Source organism: Odontomachus brunneus, unplaced genomic scaffold, assembly GCF_010583005.1.
Source record: "Odontomachus brunneus isolate Ranch 3 - 2012 unplaced genomic scaffold, Obru_v1 Obru_scaffold_002, whole genome shotgun sequence".
Taxonomy (NCBI): domain Eukaryota; kingdom Metazoa; phylum Arthropoda; class Insecta; order Hymenoptera; family Formicidae; genus Odontomachus; species Odontomachus brunneus.
The window spans coordinates 4224027-4231459 of record NW_022639452.1 but is presented as its reverse complement, the minus strand read 5'-3'; the positions used below and the strand labels follow the sequence as shown (position 1 = coordinate 4231459).

Here is a 7433-nt window from a genome sequence, read left to right as displayed (position 1 = left end):
TATATATATATATATATATATATATATATATATATATATATATATATATATATATATATATTATATATTATATATACACACACAAATATACACGCGCATGTATAAAGACAGTGGATGTGACTGAAGAAAATTCCCGGTCCTTGCATATCGTTCTTCCTATTGCAACAACTTGATTAGATGGATCCGCGAAAAGCAGAATTGGCTGAGCGAGAATTTACTCTTTGATTTTTAAATCTAATTTGTGCATTCATCGCAAGAACAAAGAAACGCTCGCGTAACGAAGCTTCACTTTCATCTTTAACGTAAAATTCTTCAGCTTGTGGTTAATAACACCTTCGTGAAAAATGGAATTCTTCTTTGTATTCTCGTGATGAGATCACAAAAAATTTCGCTATTATGTAAAACATTGTTTATCCGTATATCTATATATAATATAATACATATTAATAAACTGCAACTATTTTGCAATCAGACACATGATTATCAATATGTTTTTTGTTCGCTTTGACTGGCAAAAGCGCAATATTGTTTTAATACTCCTGCTAGTTCAACATTTCTAAAATTGGGTATTTAGAAGTATTTCTAAAATGAGGTATTCAACAGTGAACTTCGAAATTAAAGGTAACGGATATAATTATAAAAATATTAAGAGGAAAGAACTCTTCTGATACAAATCAGAAAATTGAAATAGGACCTATGAGAGTTTAAACACTGGTGTTGTATTGTGGTAAAATACTGATATTAATCTTAGTGAATGTCTTCCATACGATGCGAGAAGAAAGTTAAAAAATTATGTTTTAATGAATAATTAATAAATAAATTTTCCTCCCGCACCGTATGGAGGACATTCACTAGTATTAATATTAGTTTTTTACCACACTACAGCACCAGTGTTTGAACTCTCATAGGCCCTAATTCAATTTTCTGGAATATAATTATAGCCAACCTTAAATTGAGAAAAATGTAAAAACTTTACAAAAATTTTGAAATGCATTTTGGGGTATTTGAAGTCACTCTTTTCAATAGTGAATTTAAAAAATATTAATTATAATTTTAGTTGTCATGTTAGGTCTATTTTGAATTTTGAAAAGTTTTTATATTCGTAATTAGTAACCTTAAAAATCGCTAGGAACAAAATTTTAATGACACTGCTTTTTTGAAAATCGTCGGCTCAAGCATTTTTGCGGAATTCAGCTTGCCAATCAAGAAGTTAATATTATTAATTGCAATCTCTCTCTATCTGTATGAATTTATCATGAGTTTTGAAGTTTGATAAAAAAAGTCAGTTTATTCCTTACAAAAAATCTGGTATTTTTTCCACATAGAAAGAGTGACGCCAACATGTGCTTCATTTCTAGGCAGTGAAAAATGTACTTAAAATAGGTATAGACAAATTAAAGGCTTTGATGAGCTACAAAGATATAAGTTTTACCGCCCAGTGTATCGTTCCAACATTACGGTCCAAAAAGGTTCCACATTTTAGGCTACTTTCTTTATGTTTCTTTCATTTCATTTTATTTCAAAAGTTGAGTTTTGTTTGATCTAGCTTTTAAAATGATTAAGCAACAACAATTTGAGTATTTCTAATGTTTTTTAAGTAGGTTAAGTAGGTTAAGTTACATTTTCCTATGTACTTTATGTTCCAAAATCAACCGGAAATTGCTGTTCCAGTTGGAATTTTCTACTTCCGATCAGTTTGGAACATGGAATTTATACCATTAAATTCTTCATTTAATTTTATTAAATATAGCATTTTGAATTTTTTAAAACCATTAAGTTTTGCTAAAAACACATCAATTTGAAAGTAGCCTAAAATTTGGGACCTTTTGGATCGTAGTGTTGGAACGATACACTGGGCGGCTCTAAAACTTATATCTTTGTAATCAGCTTATCAAGGCCTTTAATTTGGTTCCCATTTTAAGTACATTTTTCACTGCTCAGAAATGAGGCACATGGCCTATGGACCAGTGGCATCACTCTTTCCAAAAATTCGGTATAAAACAACCCACAAACTGCCCCATTATCAATTTTCATGAAAATCCGGGGGCTTTATTTAATTTCTAAAAGATTCATATTGAATCTGTCGTCTTAAATTTTTCAATTTTAACCCCAAATTTGTATTCAACGATCCAAAAACTCCCTAGTACTGAGTTTTATAAAAATTTTGACTAAGGAAAAATAAAACAATGCATGCATTGTTACGTCAATATTTTTTTTGGTATATCTTTTTTTTTTACACAGGAACGCGTCAATGCCAGTCAACTGGTTAATATCGGTATATTTTTACAAAATGGAATTCACCTTTTATGACCTTGACTTTGACATGTATTATTGACTTTCCTGCCGTTTCAGTCGTCACCGCAGATTTAGTAATTAAATATAATAATGCAGATTTGACCGAATCCGCACTATTTCTATATTGAGCCGCGTACTTTTTAAACAATCTTCGTATATAAAGAAAACGCGCGCGCGCGCACGTAAACTGTTAAAGTATGTATATAACTTCTAAAGAAAATCACTTATAAATATTAAATAAGATCACAGAATATCCAATATCACTGTAAAGGAAAGATTATTTTTTATTGATTGTTTAATCAATTTGATGATTAATATCGTAAATTGAATCAGTGACATACAGAAATATTCGCTTTCTCACTGAAAGCGGAATAGTTTCAATTTTCAAATGTAATTTGTTTGATGCTGCTTTCCTATGCTAAGATATCGACAAGCGGCGAATCGTTTGCCTTAGAGGATTCGTCTCATACAGAAGTATATATAGGTATATATAAGTATATACAGGTATATATCTGACACAACGTTTACATTCGTTCATATGGATAAAAAACTTTTATCATTTTGCAAACAGCCGGGATAATTATTATTTTATTAACACTCGGTTGTCATCCAGGGTCCAGCAGACCCTGATTTTTTAGTCCTTGATGTTTTTCTATATTTTTTACTCATATTTTGTGTGATTTTTCTAAGAAAAATGTTTGTCTTTCAATAAAAATTTCATTTATTTCAATCAATAGAAAAAAAGCTCATTTTCGTCTGTCTAAATAAATATCTTTTTTTAAACACCCATATCCTATTATTTTTTTTTTTTTTTTATAAAGTATCATATCTAGACCTCGTTCAGTTAAATTTTCAGCTCAAAATATTAAAAATTTTAAAAATTATGATTTTTTTCATGGGACATCAAAAATCGCTGAAATTGGTAATTTCACGAATTTTTTTATATATGAAAATATATATATATTTGGATTTCTTGATACAAGTAATATATTCTACAAATATTGAAGTTTCTTTAATATTTTTTTGGTGCCATTATGTCCATTTATTTGAGAGTAGTGGCACTTTGAAATTTGATACAAGGTTCATCAGATCCTGTGTGACAAGTTTGTTACGCGGCGCATGTGTGACAACCGAGGGTTAATTAAAGAAAATTAACAAATGAATATTGCTGATGCGGTGGAACGAGCTATTTAGATAAAAGAGTCCCATTCGAAATATTTAAATCTGTTGACAATCTTCTGGCAACGCGACGTACTGTGTGTAATGCTGGACTAAACGCTTCCACGATCCAGAATCACGCACAGTTTGCCAGCAGATTGTCACATGAGATTAAACTTTACACTCGCATATTATATTATTTTTAAATAACAATTACGACTTCGATTACCAAACGTTGGCAATATACTATCAAACACTGCTATCAAGTAACCATCAAAATGTTATTAATTAAAGAAAATTAACAAATGAATATCGCTGATGCGGTGGAACGAGCTATTTAGATAAAAGAGTCCCATTCGAAATATTTAAATCTGTTGACAATCTTCTGGCAACGCGACGTACTGTGTGTAATGCTGGACTAAACGCTTCCACGATCCAGAATCACGCACAGTCTGCCAGCAGATTGTCACATGAGATTAAACTTTACACTCGCATATTATATTATTTTTAAATAATAATTCGATTACTAAACGTTGGCAATATACTATCAAACACTGCTATCAAGTAACTATCAAATGCAAAATGTTATTATTAAAGTTTCCGTTATGAGGGCCGGACAACCTCGCGCAACTTATTAATCCGAAAGTAAAGCACTCATCGCAGAATCGTGAGAGTTAAGGTTTGTTTTCTACATTTAATATTACGCGACACACTTTTACTCGCGTTCGTAACACCATGCTTTTTTCGAAAAATTGCACTCGGTTATTTTCGTATAAATCCATCATTTTTTTTTCAAATAATACGCATGTAACTTTGTGATGACGTGAAATCAATATTGAACAGTACGCGAAGAATTCACTTTCGACTGATGTATACATTGAGAAAAAAGATCAGATAAAATTAATTGTCTGTGGATTAGGCAAATTTTGTTGTATCAATTGCAATCAAATTGAGTAAAAATTAAGTATGTTTGACAATTTGATGTGAGAATTTCATCTAAAAAACAGAGAAATCATATCATTACTCAGATAACATGCATGTCTAAAAGATGTCGAAAAGATATCTAAAAGACGTCTTATGCAACAAAATGTTATATAAGATGTTTTTTTAGATATCTTTTCGACATCTTTTTGACATGCATGTTATCTGAGTATCAATATAAATTCGCCGAATAGCCTCTAGGATTCGATTCGCCGCTCGTCGATATCTTAGCATAGAAAAGTAGCATCAAACAAATTATATTTTAAAAAAATCATTATCCGACGAATTATAAAAACATTAAATTATTATTTGAAGAAAAAATTTATTGAGATGTTATATTATTCTCTTTGATAATTCATTCAACTCGGAAGAAAAATTTAGTCAAGAGAATAAAAGGTTAATAGAGCTAAAACATAATTATACAGAAGCTATAAATGTTTTTTCAACTACGAAAAAGTTGGAAACTGTATAATATGAGCAATTTTATCTCTTGATGAAAAGTTAAATAAGTCAGACAATAAACTAACATTTTCATACATTAAACTAACGATTTTGATAATTAGGGAGATGGATTTGCGAGATTAATTCAATTAAAAGAAATCATTACAACATTTTCCTTAAGTTTGAAGAATAAGTTACAATATACAGAGTTCGAATATACATTTCAACGACCATCAATAAGGTGCACTGACTATCTCGTTTGCCCACAGATAAATTCTCGTTACGGCGAGATATAAACGAATAAACTTTATCACTTAAAACTTCATATGATGTTCAGTCATGTACGATATAATATTCAGTCATATTGCTTTGGACTTGACTATAGGTTCGCTTTTTTTGGATTTTTCTGGTTGCTAACACCTTATTGAGTATTATACTTTTTTTATTGCTGCATTAAAATTACTAATTTTTTTTATTATAAATTAGATAGATATTGTATTTAAATCAACAATTCATGCTTGGTATATATCATTTAAAGAAAAAATTTATCGATGTTATATTGTTCTCTTTGATAACGCATGTAACTCATTCAACTCAAAAGAAAAACTTAGTTAAATTTTGTACTAGTTACTACATTTGAAAATTCATTTTGTTGCTGTTATCTTGCGGAATAATTAAATCAACATTGTAATTATTAAATTTTTCTATATACTTTGTTCGTTTAACATGCATAAAAAATCCCAAGAATACCAAATTATACTGAAAGAATTAAGGCAATTAGTTCGCCATGTGCAACTTTGACAAGTTAAAAAAAGAAGGTTCGCTCAGTTCTAGTTGCTCCAATCAATGTTTTTACACTGCAGTCGTAAATCTTCAACTAAGAATTAGTTGAGGCTATTCGACTATAATCCAAAAACAAGCGACAATTATTTTCAACTGGAATGAAGCTATTCTCGTGTAATGGGAAATTTTTTATTATCTTCCGTTCTCTGCGCGAAAAAGCTTAACGGATTTCCTTTAAGTCTTATAACGTATCATTCGCAAAATTGACAGTTCTCGTATCACTTTTCAATACACGATAATCAATGCAAGATAGATGGGACACGAATATGTAGCTTTTGAAATTTTTATTTGTGAGAAGGGAAGATGTAAATATATTCCGTTACAATAGATACGAAATCCATTAACTTTGCCACAATTATTTCGGAAGTTCTATACCGTTAAACATAGATATATACCTTCATCCATACACAGGGTCATAGTTATCCCCAAACTACTGGTGTATCAAATGTAACGACTGCCATGTGCCACTTTTATTTCGGCCTTTTTTCTGTCGAACGTATGTGGATAACGATTATTGCGCTTTTTCTCGGCTATTCGCCGTTGCGCGTTGTTAAATCGGAACTGCCGCGGCAGAAAAAGCGGCTTACGCGACAGCGATCGATTTGACGTCGTTTACTTTCTCTTAACAGAAAGTTTTTTTCCGTTTCGTTGTCGCTGCGTCGTGTGCGCGCGCACACACACACACACACACACACACACATATATATATATATATATATATATATATATATATATATATATATATATATATATATATAAACTGGAAATTGTTTTCGCTGTTCTGCAGACTACTATCGAAATGGAAAAACCACGTTCTTTGTTCTCCTAGGTTTTTTACCACAATGTCCTCGAACGAAAGCTCCAAAGATAAATAAATATATATACATACAGAGAGAGAGCCATCAAAAAAAAAAGTATTCTACGTAAAATGAATTTTCCTCTAACCCCATGTTCTAAAAGAAATATCTTACAAAAAGCATATTCCATTTTTCATTAAAGAGAACCACTCATCGTGCATTTATGAAATATTATTCTAATTGTGTTCTGCTATATCAAGAGGAATATGTTAATTTGAAACACAATGCCGTCTTACGTGCAGTACGAAAGACGCGAAGAACAGTTGTTTCGCTGCGTACTGTCGCTGTTCGTTGTGTACGGTTGGTTGAAACCAAGCACCACGCTTAGAACTTCCACCGTCAATTCACTGTCGACGTTTCAATCAAACCGACGTTGAAATCGTCAAACCGACGTCAGTTTGATATCATTTTGACGTTAATCAACGAATTATTTTTCACTGGGTATATAGATGTCACAAACATGAAGTCTTAAATAGCTCAGTGGGAAAAGTGGTTGCCTGGGTTCGATCCCAGCCGAGTCTGATGTTTTTCATCTCATATGACATTAAAAGTGGACATCTACAGATACACACAAGCACTCCGGTCGAAGTTTTCTGATCTTTCGTGTGAATGCGATAAAATTTATTAAATCAGAAGAAATATTTTTGAGTTGAAGTAATATATAAGAAGAAATTTAGATTAAGAACAAATAGATTTGCACTGTACATTCAATATGAAATTCTTCTATCTTTAAGAATTGTGTTTAAGATTATTTTTCTTTTGATTTCAAAGCAATCCTCTTGAAGCCATATATAAGAATAAAATCCTCTAAGATTTAGAGAATTCCACTTCTATTAATTTTTTTTTTTTTTTTTTTTT

The 7433-nt window shown here is 30.9% G+C and overlaps 1 protein-coding gene across 13 annotated transcripts in view; it reads left to right on the top strand.

Moving 5' to 3' along the window:
• Positions 1 to 7433, top strand: part of LOC116842028 — a 633651-nt gene that overhangs the window by 574381 nt on the left and 51837 nt on the right. The gene's annotated exons all lie outside the window — the stretch shown is intronic.